This window comes from Lepisosteus platostomus, chromosome 4 (genome assembly GCF_059453375.1).
Source record: "Lepisosteus platostomus isolate fLepPlt1 chromosome 4, fLepPlt1.hap1, whole genome shotgun sequence".
Taxonomy (NCBI): Eukaryota; Metazoa; Chordata; class Actinopteri; order Semionotiformes; family Lepisosteidae; genus Lepisosteus; species Lepisosteus platostomus.
In genome coordinates, this window is record NC_142614.1 from 3,992,947 (window position 1) to 4,009,099 (window position 16,153).

Consider the following 16,153-nt stretch of genomic DNA (forward strand, 5'->3'; position numbering starts at 1 on the left):
AGTACAGCTTTCGGAAAGGAAGCTGCCTTAGACAAGAGTCTACCGAGGGCTGTCATGCATGTCGACCTGTCTGCTCATTTAGTAATGGTCTGTCTGTCTGAAGAAAGCAATGTGGGTTGGAGGCCTATTGCACTGGCTAATGCTGAGCTGAGCTGAAGCAGAGGGGCAAAAAAGTTAAAGCCCCAGCATCAATACTAACACATCTCAGAAGGACCTAGCTGAACACAGAGGTAGGGGGCTAAGGAACACAAAATATCTGTTGAAGCAGTTGATATATGAGTTTGAATGGTTATATAAATTTCTATCAGGTTTTCAAGGCTGAATTAATTAAATATATACATATGTTCTGTCTTCCTTGCTGAAGTGTATATCTGGCTTAAATGTAATAAAATCCAAGAGACTTAACCATTTCCAGTACTGCAAGGTGTCCTTGTTTTACAGTATGAAGGAGATAGTGCTGTTGATGGCCAACGCACACTGAAAGCACACACACAGGGGTGTGCCACCCTGTGTTATGGACTGGGAAAACACCCCCACACTAGCAGCAGGGCAAGAGGGTCAAACTCAATAGCATTTCAAGGATGCCAACAAAAGTAGGCTTATAAATTTACTTGCAGAATTTATAGACATATGAAGGCAGAATTTAAAGAAAACAAGCACTAATGTCTGTTTGCAACCACAGTTCCCCAGCAGAACAGGGCCAAGATGAGCTGGCTGTGGAATGTGTTTGTAGTTTGTCTGTAAAGGCAACAGTGAAACGTTCTCTAGTACAATGCTCGCCTGAAGAAGGTCCTGTGACTGCTGGCAAGACTGGGCACCATCTTTGTTTTGGAGAAGGTGCAGTTACGCCAAGGTACCTAAATTGAGACGTTGAGCTCACTGCCTTTTTTTTCTAAACCCACATTCCTGGTCTCATTCCAGACTCTGCTGCTGTTTTCCATGGTGTTTTTCTTTCGCTCTCTTGCTTTTTAAAGCAATTTTGGAACTGACTCCTTCACTCCCACGGGCTCAAAACCCCTGACTAATGGAAAGAACTTGCCACGGCTCTTTTTCCATGACAAGGAGCCTGCAATTGCAGTTTCACATCCTCTGCAGAGAGTTCTTAATAATTTATAGATTTTCCTTAATAATCTGAGAGGAAATAGTAAAGCTCCAGAAGGAAAGGTATTTGGTACACCAGCTCTGCAAGCTGTTTTACACTTCTCCAGGGGATCACCGGTATTGTCCGATTTAAGGACCATGCAAAACCAAGATTCAGAGTGCAGAAAAAGTTGCACAAGGACATAGAATCCTAAAATACATTTCAGTCTATATGTTAGTAATATTTAAATATTGTTGAAAAGCACATTTTAAATAATCTTAATTCGGGGAACCTGTGAGCTATAAGTGAATGAACTGGGTCACCGAATGATCCAGACTTCCAAGAGGTTTGAAAAGCTGCGGAGTACAACAATAAGAGTGACATAATCGCTGCAGCCGAGTAAAAAAGCTATAAAAGCTGTGTCCACCAATTATGTACCCAGGGCCACTTGTAGAAATACAGAGCTAGAAGCTCGCTATTGTCAATTCTCAAAACTTCCTGCTTAGGGAGATGTGAAATCCCGAGTGGATTCCAGACGGGGCACTCTGGCAGTGCAGGTGTGTCACCCCCTCTGCAAGCCCAGCCTTCATCTCTCGGCTCAACTCCCGCCAGCTCACGTCAAGCCCGGCTGCCTCGTCTCTTCTCCTTATTAGGAAGCGCCACTCAGGTGCAATTCCTTTCCCCCGGGGCAGAAACTGATCAGGTTCCTAATCTGTACGCTTAAAGTGGAGAGAAAAATGCATGAAAAACCCCAGAAGGAAAAACTACAGAACAAATAAAAAATGCCAGTCATGTACCCAGGAAGTTATGTACGTATTAGGGAAAGGGGTGCGGAAGAAGCCAAGCACAACTTTTCAAAGACTGACAGAAGTATGTAGTTGAATGTTGCAGGTGTCATGTTACACTGTGGATAAGGTGAGTTCATCTGTTGGCAGTGATCCCCAGTTTTTGCCTATCGGCAGACTGCAGGTTGGCTAGGACCCTTAGCTCCTCAGGCACAGCCCTGTCAGCCACCCAGGCAAAACGGGAAAACATTCTGCTTCTAGGAACTGAGAGGTGGTCACATTTAATCCACAAACAAACCTTTTGTTCACAAAACACATTGCCAGTCCCAGACAAACCTCCCTCTTAACTAAAAAAAAATCAATTGTAGCAATAATATTGCACACGTAATGCTTCACAAATGAGGCTACCTAAATAGTACACCTAAACCAGCCACCTTAATATGCAGCCATTTGTTTTTCTTTTGACTCCCTCCTTACTTAGTACACTGGAAATCAACAGGTTAATTTGTCAAGAAGGTCCTGTGAGTATTAATGTAGTGGACCTAAAAGCACTGAGTGTTGATTGGCCTTGACAATACGCACACAGCCATAAGCGATAACAGCTCGGCATCCAATGTCCCACCACCCCTAATTTTTCATTGAGCTGCATTTCTTTTGGTTGAAGGGAACATTCCTCTTCTAAAAAGCTTTGCTTGTGTTTTTTTTGGAGGGTGCAGGCTGATAACCGTTCCCTCTTGGCAGAATTCAAGCTTCCCCTGAATTCACTCACTGACTCCAGGTGAAAAAGCAGGCCAATTGTTTATATTGGAGGGCCTTACTGTGGGCAACTGAGCCAGGCATTGCTGTGAAAGAGCTTGTGTCCGTACGAGAGAAAGAGCAGGTCTGTACGGCTAAAACTTACTAATAACCCACTTACAGAAAGAAAACAACGTCTTTAAATTTAAAAAAAAAATGTATAAATTGCTCATATCCTGTCACAATTGCTTTTGTTGCTGTAGAAAATAAACTATGTTATGTACATCAACTATAGAAGGTTTAGTAGCTCCAGTTCCAGTTCTTTAACATTTAAATTTACATTTTTCTTTCCTGGACAAAAGACGGGGAGGCAGGCCCAGTGATTCATAGTTTGGAAAACACAGAATACAGTAAACAATAAGCCAGCTGATTTTCAAAATCATAACTGAAGAAGTAACTGCAAATTGCAGGGTGGGTAAGTTTCTAGAAAATTAAAGGTGAAGCTGATGTCTAATGTCACTTATATGACAATGCCAATGCATTTAAAAAAATCACAATAAAAGGTGTCGAAGAAAACTTATATGACAATGACAATGCATTTAAAAAAAACACAATAAAAGGTGTCGAAGAATACTCAGTCTTCACTCAGGTTGGGAGATTGTCAACAGAGATATTTAATACAATCAGCTGAAGGGGAGCACATCACAGAGATAGGGTTTCCCCTAGCACTCAAGACATGCTCACTGGACTGAAGTTATACTTTCCTTTTTATACATTAAAGGTAGGCAAGACTTTAACATATCAAAGGAACATAAAGGGAAAGGGGCAGTGTCAGAAGTCAAACAAACAGGACAGGAAGATGCCATTCGGCATCCTGCAGTCTGTTTCATTTCTCTCTGGTTGAATGGGTGTGAGGAATCACAGGCTTTAGTTTGCACCTAAGACAGTGGTCTTAGGTGCGAACAGAAAACCTTTCCCGCGCACAGTCACTGTCCTGACCTTTTGACTCGGTCTTCCACAAAGGTAAGTTTCCATATTCCAAGCAAGCAACCTGCCCAATTCCAATTTTCATAGCCAGAATAAAAAAAAAAATACGTCGACCAAGAATGTTGCTGTAGCTGTTGTCTTTCTTCTGGCCTGGTGCCTGTGCCTGTTGCCGCGGTGTCTCCATGGCAGCGAAGCCACACCCCTCCGTGCAGGTGGGGTGTTTAACAGATAAGTTGGTTACCCAGACACTGAAACAGGTGGAAACTTGAATACTCTATCACTGACCTACTTTGTTTTGACCAGAACCATTTCTAATACCTCTTAAAATAATACTTATGTTCACATTACCGTTCTACATGCAAAACTGCCCAGCCCTCCATCCTTTTCTTAGTCAAAACGCAAGCATGTATTCAGAACCAATCTGCCCTATTAGGACAACCAAGCAGTTTTTTCGGTGTCTGCCAAACCACACTCAAAGAAAAGTCTGTCAGAGGAAACGTTGTTTATGCTGAAGTTGAAACAATGGGCATAACCAACACCACATAAAGGAAATTCAAACATGTAAATAGAAGGTATTTTTTATATGAACTAATTCCTTTGGTATTCTACACTACACAAGGTGATTTGTCTTATTTATTGAAGATAAAAGATAAAACCATGCTTAGAGGGACAAAATAATCTCAGACATTAAAATAGAGACCATAATTTATTCATACTTATTCAAGCTTTACAAAAATATTCAAAAAACTCAAACTAAAAAGGTTGAAGACTTTTCCTTTTTATTTCTTGTGCATATACTGAAAAAAACCCTCTTTCTGAGAAATACATCAAAGGTTTTGAGGGCTTATAACAATTTAAAGAAAATGTCATTCCCAAGAGAAAGCTATTTTACTCCTGACACAAAGAGATGGTGTTTACTCATTTTCAGCAGACGGTTTGCTGGTGAAAAGGGAGTGTGTACAGTACATTGCTTATTTCTTCTGCTTCTACTGAAACACTGCAGGCTCTCACTGATAACAACATGAGGTCTGACAAAAAGGTAAATGAGCTTTTTAAATATGAAATATATTTAACAGAAATTATTTTCCCTGTCAATCTGGACTTTTCCTTTCTGCAGACTAGGATGTTTAGCCTCTTCAGTATCAAATATCAAGCATACAATCCACACTTTAAAAAAACATATCCTGCCCTTCATTCCAGTGAAAATGTCAGATTACACATTCAAATGAGGCCGAGCAGAGGTGCATCTAATACCATAAAAGCTCTCTTACAGCTAAAAGGAAAGATATCTAAGTAACCCTCAAAATGTTTTCTATTAGCAGCGTCTGGTATTTGTTTTACTGGCTCTTCAGTTTACTGTCCCCCACAGTCTTCAAATGCTACTTCACGGTCTGTGACTAACACCACTGGGCTATATTTCCCTGACAACTGAAAAGTGATTCCAGCTGAGAGAAAAGATTTGAAGGCTAAATGAAAACCTCACAGCACATTCCACTGTGCAGAAGCACAAGCCACATATGAGCATTTCTCGCTGGAATGTTTCTAAAGGAGGGCAAAAGGCAGTTTTATAATCCTGAGGCAGATACTACTGCCTAACAAGCTTGCAGGAACAGGCCATTTTCATAACTTCACACAAGGTTGTCACTGGATTCAGTTAAAACGTTAAAATTCAGTGGCTTCCTTGACATTTCAGGAAAGTCTACTGGAGTTGTCACTGGTCTCGGCTAAGAAAAGAATAAAAATGACCCCTGCCTCCTTTTCTGTCTTCACTGGGGGATGTTGTAGAAGTAAAATCCCAATCAAATATAATAATAATAACGTTGAATAACATATAATAAATATTTGATTCAATTTGTAATAATTCAATAGTGTAATATTATTATAATAATAATTGCTTACACTTATATAGCGCTTTTCTGGACACTCCACACAAAGCACTTTACAGGTAATGGGGATCCCCTCCACCACCACCAGTGTGCAGCATCCACCTGGATAGTGTGATACACACCGCACTATACTTACAGTAGGGGGATACAGTATTCCAAATGGAAAAAGAACATCTTCTGTTGTTTGTCTTTTAAAGGGGCTGTGAAAAGCAATTAGCAAGAGTGCATCTCTTCTGCATCCAGAAATGACCCTTCAGCAGCATCTCCCTCACCCTTCCAGACAAGGCTTGATACTGTTTTTGCAATCCTTGAAGGGAACAGACAGAGTCACAGCCAGACTTCCCAGTTCACGTCCAGCAAAGAGTGGAATAAGAGACCCAGGACACAAGTGGAAGCTAAGAGGGGGAAGACATTCCTTTAGATAAATGGCTAAGAGGATATTACTAGGGTCCTTTGCCGAAACATTTGGAAGAGATGTTTAGATCAACGAGGTGCATGGGCAGAATGGTCTCCCATCATTCTTCACTGTCCCTGTGCTAAACTGTTCAAAGAGCTCCTCCACTGGCCCAGGCCCGCAACCCAACTGGCACCACACAACATGTGCCATAACGACACTGTTCAGCACTGGAGCAAACAAGCTGTTATTAACCTGTTTAGTTTTAAATGTGAGAGGTGAGCATTTTAGAAATATGTGCTGTCAGTACCACTAGTAAGGGTAACATTGCCCTAAAATAATGTTGCAAATATTGTGTTAACAATGACAGCACTCCTGGGGGAGAGGAGGTGTGTGTGTGGGGGGGGGTTTACATAAGTACTGTACATAATGATACCACAACACTTTCACAGCAGGACACTCCTCTGAAGCCAGACCAAACATGATTAAAAGGAAATATGACTAATACTTTTATTATGTTAATGGAGAAGAAATCTGAAACTAGTGACTGTATACACTGGGCTGCGTAACAATATTGAATTATCTTATAAACACGCTAAAAAAGCTGCACCCGATCTATGTATTTAGCAAATCCCCTTAATACACTCCCAGCACAGCGGTCAAGTAAAACCCATACTTTGGATGCTGAATGTGAAGGACAGGGCAATAGCAAAGAGACGCTTTTGGTGAAAGCCTGGAGTCTGGGTGAGAAATTGTCATACATCGTGATAAGATAAAATCTCCTGTTTGCAATGCTTCAGCTTTTCAGCAACTAGTACCTGTTGATTTGTTCACATTCCTTTCATTCTCTTGTTTTGGAAAAAAACACACTTCCTGGTCAGGTGGAGCCCATATGTAACACTTACAATACGGATTGCATACATTCCTGGACACAAAGAGAACACCTATGACTCACTGCATGTGTATGAGTTTTTTTTTCTTGATTCAAAGTTTTAACAGTAATGGAGCAGGTGTCAAGATAACCTAGAGCCATACAGAAGTTAGCTAACTGATAGCATGACAAATGGGATGGGTGCCCTAGTTTTTTTGAATTACAGGAAAAACTGATTTGATAGCACCCAGGCACTTTTTCTTTATTAAAGTACTTCTAGATTTCTGCTTGTCAACATTTGATTCATGGTGCAGATTCTCTCTACATATCCCACCACATCCCTTGATGTGCTCAAGACCACCTTTTAGAGAAAGGCAAGAGGAGTCAAAACATCCAAGAAAAACACAAACTGCACCTCTGCACTTCCTATAGCATATGGCCCTAAGATTATCCACATGATCACTTATTGTTTTAGTTATGATTTAACTTGACCCATTTACCATGAAGTCACCACTAAAACAATGCTGAAAGCTGAAACAAAGCAGCCATGTATGCACAGATCTGGAGTTTAACATCGAAACAAAGCATTACTCTTGATCAAAGGGGAAAAATGTAAGCAGGGTGGAATGGCAGAGGGCTAAAAAATCAGAGCTAGTTTAATCAGAAATTAAGGGCAAATAGTTCATACAATATATTATATACAGTATGTTTCATGTGGTTTACCATGATTAACACAGTTTAATAAATTAGTGTGCAATAAACCTGTTGCTCATTTATTATTTGGTGAAACAAAATTTCTGATAAGGAAGATAATTTGAGAGCAATACCATTTTAACACAGACTTAAAAATCCAATATGGCAAAACAACAAGAAAGCTTTGGGCTTTTGATTAGGCAAACCATACCAAAAATGCCCTTCTGATGAACAAGAAGCTGATTAAAGCTTGTAAATCAACATCCTGTTCCACCAACCTTAATGTTCCACAATTTTTTTTACTTCGAGAGACTAAATTTGAGTGTTACACAATGAAAGACACACCTGACTCATTCACCTTGTATTTTTCCCTTTTCATTGTGCATTTAATCACTTAATTAGCAAAACTAAGAAAACACAAGATCTGTATACAAAAGGAAAAGCTCAACTATCTTATGTCAGTTTCTCACTGGTATTTAGTTAAGTATTCCTTTTGCATTTGTGTACTTGGCTTTCAAAATTGCACAACTAGTATAATTTTTTGTCAAACAAATACATCACAAAAAAAGCGTTCATAGTCTCTGCAGAAACTGTCCTAACTGAGACTGTTCTTCCCTGGCATCCAAAACAATATTGACTCCTGTTGTATCTCTACAACAGTGAAAATACCAACTCCTGATTTAGGATTATTAAAAAAGACAGACATTTACACAGTGTAAATTGGGAGAGAGTTTCATTACTAGAGAATCAGACAACTAAATTAAGAAAGGTGAGTAGCTGCGTCAGCATGCGTAGGCTGCAAAGAAACAGGTAATAGGTTTATTCCATGCTGAAAAAAATGTACTTGTTCCTTTGCAACTAAATTAGAAAGCTGTCAGTCAAAAGACTGACTGGACTACACTGTGTTTTCAATTTGAACAAAAAAAAGATGAAGCCTGATCAATAAGTGTTGTACATATAACACTTATAACAGTGTCCTAATAATCCCCATCTATAAATTGGCATTAATCACTCTGTTCTCCTCCCACTGAGAGCTGGTGTGTGGGTAGTGTACTGGTGCATCATCCAGGTGGGGCTGCACACTGGTGGTGGTGGAGAGGATCTCCGTTACCTGTAAAGTGCTTTGAGTGGAGTGTCCAGAAAAGCGCTTTATAAGTGTAAGGAATTTTTATTATCGTTATATTAACAAAACAACCTCAAAGTAGGAGCCTGTGCAAATACGTATGTAACAGGGGGTAGAGGGTTGCTAGCACAAGCCCTGGATTAGGCAACCGGGTTTTGCTGATACAGTGTATGCATAGCAGCTCAGCAGTGGGGTCTGCCACACTGCCAGGGGTTCTAACGTGTTTTATACACTATGTTGCCCTGCAGTTTGGTTCAGGATCTGGTGGTTTCCGTACTTTTCTTTGAAGTTGATTTCTCCTTCTCTTAACAATCTCGTTAGGAGAAAGTCAATTACAAAGTCATGTCTTATCATACTTCAGCAGACCTTAAGGCGGTCTGGTGGGTGACACAGAGCTGTGGAGCTACGTTAATAGATGGGGACCAAAAAGCAAGTGAACTGCAGGATTGTAAATATTTAAACTCCACAAATCCTCTTTTTGTCAGCAGATCCAGAAAGAGTGCCGACAATTTTCTGAACGCCTTACAGTGGAATTTGAATGTGGATCATCTATCTGACTACAGAAAAGGTGTTTTGATAGGAGAAGAGATAGTGTGAAACTGTGTGTTGAGTCAGGGACCCACATTTTCAGCAGCTTCCCAGGAAGGAATGGTGATGACAAGATGGCAAGTCCGAGCTTGACCCGAGATTAACAACTCAGAACTACCGTCAGTTAAATTGTTCTTTTTAAAAAAAAAAATTATTTTTACAGCTGCAGGCTGTCAAGGCTAAGAAAACATATTTGTATGGAAGACCAAGAAACAACATGGCTCTTTTGATGAGTGTTCATTTTAGAATGAAACTACTTTAATTATACATTTTGGGATAATGTCATCCGATTCTGAGAAAATGCTTTGTACATTGGACTTTTGTTTTGCGATGCGCAGTCTTACAACTGGGCACCACAATGAAGGGAAAGGTATAAAAAAAAATTATCCTAACATAAAGGCAACTGCAGCTTAAGAGTTGAGCAACAATGCAGGTGTGCAAATACATTTTTTTTTTATTAAGATACTCCAGTTGCTATATACAAAAATGTGGAGAAGTTGCCCTGGATCAGAAATATTTCAAACATGCCTTTGCAAAACTGAACAGCAAACTTATCTGACACAAAAAGACTCGAATCCTGTTTATATCAATGTGGTCAAAGTGATAAAAGAAAATGGCGCAAGAATGGGCTCTTTTACCACTCTTTTATCACTTGATTAACTTTGATGAGCAATTTGTTCTTAAAAAAGTTGTTAACCTGTGAAAAATGATTTACAAACAAATAACTGACTATATAATACAAAGCATAAAATACTGAAAATCATATTTGAATAGATTAAATGTGATCCTGCATAAGGCAATATATTATCTGGTAAAAAAAGATGCCCATTAAACATGCATAGAATTAATTACTTTTAATTTTTCCAAGCAATCAGATCCTTGCCCAATGCAATACCCCTGCAAGCTTGAGTTGTTAATCAAAACAAGTGCACGTAATTATGTGCAGCTGTGAACACCCAAGAACAGTACCACAATGTGCGTCACAAAACTGAATCACTTGCCAAAGAACAACCAGACGATCGTCTGAGGCGAGCTTTCTGGGTTTTTTGGCTTGTAGGTAGATGATTATGAAATCTACTGATTTTCGGTTCCAGTGGTGGAGGCGGCATAGCTCTTTTGCCCTTTGACCCTACGTTGCACTGATTCTAGGCTGATTTAACAAAGGTCTGTGCCTCAGAACTAAAGGGGATTCACCCCGTTAAGCTGTTCAAGATCAGTGCCGATCAGGGACTGTGAAACTACTACTAGAAGGGGCACATAGACATCCTTCTCACCTAGAGCACACAATACAATAAGCATTACTTTCTGCCAAGAACAGATGTCATCTACAGTAATTTTCAAATTGCTATATCATTCAATACTACATGGTTTCCTCTCCTTTGCAAACTTTCTTATGTTCTCATGCATTAGAACTGGTTTAACCCTCCCGGCTGCAGTACCTTGCCCACTCAGCTCTTTTTTTAATTATTATTCCAATGGAAATTAAACCCTGTTGCCCAGAAAACCACAGCCGAACCTAAATTCTTGGACATACAAGTCCATGCCTGGCAGTTAAAAGCAGTTATTTCATTGAAGATTTGATCCTAAATGCTGTAATTACAGGAAAATGCGCTGTTTTTATTTTGACACAGAAACAAGGGCTGCATTATAATGCCTGATGACTGCAGAGTCTGTACAGAGTGAAAACTGAAACCAATAAGTAGACAAATTATATGTGTGCATGCATTTTGGTTCAGCAAATGCCTAGTAAATGGTTTGCTAACTTCTCTGATTTAAGAGACTCTACCGATGGTCCAGTTCTCTAAACCCACCCCTTCCAACCTGACATAGGTTCTATTTGGCTACTGATGCGCTCAATGCGTTAATCAGGAGAGGGTTTCACTTCTGGTGTTGTGTTGACCAACAAGCTTGAAACACATAACCCAAGTTATGTGAAGTCGTACAGCTGTTGAGGTGGTGTCATAGCAATAACCTGGACTTGAACGTGAGTAAAACAAAATAACTAATAGTGGACTTTTGGAGACACGGCCACACACTCACAACCCACTCAGTATTGATGGAACGGAAGTGGAAACAGTCACCAGCTTTAGGTTTTTGGGAATTCACATTTCTAATGACCTAATCTGGACTGTGAACACGGACATTATCTTGAAGAAAGCTCAGCAGCGCCTCTATTTCTTGAGGTGCCTTAAGCTATGGGGGATGCCAGCACCTGCGTTGGTCTACCGCTGCACCATTGAGAGCGTCCTCACCAACGGGATCACCGTGTGGTACGGCAACACCTCTTCTCGGGAGAGAAAGGTACTGCAGAGAACGGTGAATGTGGCCCAGAAGATCATCGGCTGCGGTCTCACCGAGATTAAACAGCTCTATGAGGACCGCGGCCGTGGTGGAATTCTGGCCATCACAGAGGACAGTCACCACCCCGGGCATGAGCTCTTCACCCCACTGCCCTCAGGCAAGAGATACAAGAGCATACGGACACTAACCACCAGATTCCTCAATAGCTTCTACCCACAAACGATTGGCGAACACATTTGGCCATGCCCCTCGGACCACACCTACAGTACACCACCTACCTCATTATAATTTAATTTATTGGACATCTGCAGTCATTGTTGACATGTCTGCATTGTTTACATTCGAACTGTTTACTTGTTTACTTGTACATTGTCTACTGTTTGTTTGTATATTGTTTTGAGGCACTGTCTGCACTTTGTGTTTTGAATTTTTTTTAACAATCGAGAGACTTTCTGTCAGTAAGAATTCCACTGTACCAGTACATGTAAGGTTTACGTATGCCAATAAAGTTCAAGTTTAAGTGGGGAAAAGGGGGAAAGTATATTAATTACTGAGAACAGGGGGCATTTCTTTACACAGATGGTTGTGTGAGTATGGAACAGACTACACAACTGTGTTGTCAAAGATCACACTCTGACTTTATACCAGAAACAGCCAGGTGAGATCCTTTATGAATCAGTTAATAGCAGCCAAACAGGCTTGATGGGCTGAATGCCCTCCCATGTTTGTACCTTTTTTGTGCTCTGATGTAGCAATCCAGCCACTCCTGATGGTGATTGCTGATCGCATGACAGGTGTTTCTCACAAGTGAGAAGCAAAGTACAAGTAAAAAATCTGCCTTAGTTCAGCTTTGCCAACACGACCGCCCTATACAGTTTCAGTGCTTCTCAGAGTCAGAAATAAAACAAACATGTGAGAAAACCTGCAGGTTCTCTTTAGGTATTTTCCTTCCATGAGAAACACCTGAGGATACCTGTAAGTAGAAAGATGAACAAATTACACAGTGCTACACTGTACTGGAATTACACACCCACCCCAACTCATTTATAATGGAGAAAGTTTTTTCATAATTCTTTCCTGTCACTTGTATACAAAGCAACGTCAGGAGCATCAGGTCCCACAATGTGCAATGTGCACAGACAAAGACACTGCTAAGGCAGGTTTGTGTCTGCTCCATACTGTGCTGGGGGTTGTGTGGCACACATTTTGTTGTGTCAAGACTGCTCTATTTCATCTCACTGGGCTCTTGACACACAAAAAGAGGTCACTGCTCCAATGCAGTCATGGTCATAGTCTGACAAGGATAGAGCTCTCCAGAAATGAGCCAGCAGGTTAAAAACAGTTACTTGGTACAACCAAGGCAAGTTCCATCTCCATTCTTCAACCTGATAGCAGTTTCTCTTGTTAAAACAGAATGAGAGAAGTCCACTTGGCTGATTTAGTGTTAGTGGATTTTTAGTAGTTAACCAATTGTAATTCCCCTCTTTATTAAGTAACTACCAGAATTATATTGGGGGGTTCATAAGCTTTCTCTGGTTATTGGCACTGTATGACATATGCAATGAGCTTTCTGAATAGTATAACGGGCATCCGCAGCTCTATATACATGCCAAATATTTGTCCTTGTCTTCAAAACTGCTGCACAAATGTAATTTGTTCAACTTTGCCACATTTTAAAGCAATTTAGCACCCTTGCTGCAAGGTTTTCAAGCGTTTTCAAGTCATGGGGCTGCTCTCATTAATGCCAGAGTCCAAGAGAAACATTGGCCAGGAAACTCAGCAACACTCAAACCTCAGAGGGAAAAAAGGGGGTATTTAAAGCACGCAGCTCTGAAACGGATCATTTCAATATTTGCCTTCGTGAAAGATGTTTTTTTTAATTGCGCTTACTGAAGGCTTCCTAAAATACAAGCCCCTTACACTGAACCACATGGGATGCAGTCACACAATCCAATATTTACATCTGCAGGCTCTTGTCAAAGGGAGTGTTGCCCGATGGATGAGAGAATGCAGCCGGTATTGGACAGAAGCAAAAACACATTTGGTGACGACCGAAATGGTAACAGATATTTTAGCCCTTTGATGTGATGACTTCTCCAGCGCTGGCCTCCCTTCTCCATCACGCAAATGGCTGTGGAGAAGCCATCTGCATGGAATTATTATTAAGAGACGCCATGCTATTTTCATAGCTTTCTTTATGGACTTCGATAATTGCCTTTGTCAACTTTACGTGATGCAAGGCAAAATGCTAAGCTTGAGTGACACAAAGTGACGAATTCATCCTCCTACCAGTCCCTCAGACCAGGCAGAAAATCAATGAGCAGGGAGGATTATGAGCAGAAAAGGTTTATCATCCTACTAAACCCTATAGATTGGGCCGCAGAAGCTTGATCTCTGCTGTTAACGAAGCATCGCACTTTGTCAACTATTATGCAAGTCACTGCAGGAAAGAGCAAACCAATCAGACTAAAGAACAGGAGATTTTAATAGATTTCCATTTATATTGCCAGGTCATCAGCTGTGCAGGTGTACTACTACGCAGAGTAAAGTGAATTAGCATCAGTTGATCCATGCATCAGAACTGATGAAGACCGCCTGATCTACACTGGCAGATCAGTAAAGGCCTTAGCAAGGTTAACCTTAGGAATTCTGCAGATTTTTCCGTTGCTTTTATCCTGTCTTTGCACCGACAAGACTTATCAGACTTATCATTTTGTGCTTTGCCATTCACTATACTGTGTTCTTTACCATGCTATCCTACAGGAAACTGAAAAAGGAAACAACGCTTTACTTGCCTGTCCTCAAGTACTTTGAAAGAAGAACCAATAGGAAATTATCTGTAATGAAACTACTTCAACATTTTAACTTAAACTCCTATGTAAAAAAATCAATCCAACAGATAGCCAGAGCTTGTACAATTACAGTAACAGGCTGGTTAGCTCTGGATTTAAAACCAATCTTCACTCCCTAAGTTTTTTTTAGAAACAGCGACCATCAGCAACACACATCTGATGCCCTATTTCTTTTTGACTTCACAGTCTATGGAGTCTGTGTTTCGCAGACCAGTACTGCTTACGGGTAAGATGCTTTTGTGCTGTGTCTGTCAATAGACAGAGGGTGGGAAATACAGTAGCTAGGTGAGATCACACTGCCAGCTGGGAACAGAACAGGCTGAGCATCGACACAAGATGTCGAATCAGAAAAACAACCCCCCCAAAAAAACAGAATATCCCAAGCCCTTTTTGTCTAACGCAAAATGACTTTAAAACTGTTTCTGCTTCAAAATAGTAATTGACATTTTCAGAATGTTAGCATGAAAGCATATTCTTACAGCTGTCTCCAAATCGCACCACGACTCCTCTCTGGGGTAACAGACCAGTAGATCTACCTACTCTAGATCAAAGTGAAGGATTAAATCAGAGGGATTTCTATAAGTATGTTAGCTACAACTGGCACTGCTGGATATGTGGATAAATAAGAGGCCATCCTCTAATCTGTGGTGAAAGTCTCCAAGAATACCACTTGGGAAAGGTGAACAAAACATTTGAAATGCATCATGTTAATCTTAAAAACTCTATGCAGCCCTGAATAACACAGAGACACCAGAAATACCTGAAAGTGACTAACCGAAGTTATGAAATTCACACACAGCACTTGATCTTTCTGTGCCATTTACTGCAACTCATTAAAAGCAGTAATGATCAAAATCCAATTTAAAGGCTTGGGGCTTCAGAGCCAGCTGAGCACAGCTGTTTGGGACCGAGTCCGGACTCTTTCCATGCCTTCTCCTTTCACTTCACAGCGTTTTACAAACACTGCAAGCCGCCGCCTAAAAGCAGCTCTTGCTTTTCCGGTGGTTTCCCAGCTCCTGCCTGTCACTCTTGATAATTTCTCCTTTTTTGGCAATCATGTGTTTTTCTACAGCCCCCACCGCCCCTTACATGTTTTGGTGAAAATACTTTTTCCTTTTGAAGGAACTTGGTGTGGCTGACGTGCTGGCTCTCTCCCCTCTCTGGCCTGGCTGTGTTATCAGAAAGGACAGGGAATGTTAAAGACCCTCACCTCTCTCCCGATAAAGCTCTGCCAAACGCTGAGCCTGCAAACCCTTCAGTGACGCACAGATGACTCACCCTGCCTTCTCTCTCTCTTTCTCTCTCTCTCTCAATGCCCCTGACCTCCATTTTTCTATCGGTTTCCTTCTTCCTCCTCTTTTTCTTGGTCGTTTTCCTCCACCGGTCCAAAAGTTTGTGTAAGATTTCCATTACTTCCAACATAATCTTTTAGGCCCCTTATAACCTCTCTTTTGGACACAAGCTTTTGATGGATATTATAAAGATTTTACGGGAATGTTTTAGAAAAGGTTACAGAAATAATAACAGAGACCTTATAGGTTTATATGAATGTAATTCATTATTAGACCGTCTACTAAATTCCATGAAAAAAATGCAAGGACTAATACAGTATATTTAGGAGTAATAATGTATAACAAGTAATGTAATCAAGTGGCTACGAAAGGGTTAAAAATTGAGACCTGTTACTTCTTGTAAATTAATCATGAAAACGTAACTAAACATTATTTTGTCCGTAAGATCAAAAATTGCCTTAGTGAGCGCTGTTGGCACTATGAATGCTTTTGAGCTGGAAAGTTATCAGATAAGAGAAAAACATGCCTGGAATTCCCTTGTGTCTCCGCTGATACAGAGGCTTGG

At 40.6% G+C, this 16,153-nt stretch overlaps 1 long non-coding RNA gene across 1 annotated transcript; it reads right to left on the bottom strand.

The window, feature by feature from the left end:
* Positions 1-9,287: 9,287 nt before the first annotated feature.
* LOC148672154 (uncharacterized) lies at positions 9,288-15,440 on the bottom strand. Its single transcript, XR_015935681.1, has 2 exons — positions 15,057-15,440; positions 9,288-12,417 (listed from the first exon to the last, which is right to left on the bottom strand). It is a non-coding gene; the product is annotated as an uncharacterized LOC148672154 (long non-coding RNA).
* Positions 15,441-16,153: the final 713 nt, after the last annotated feature.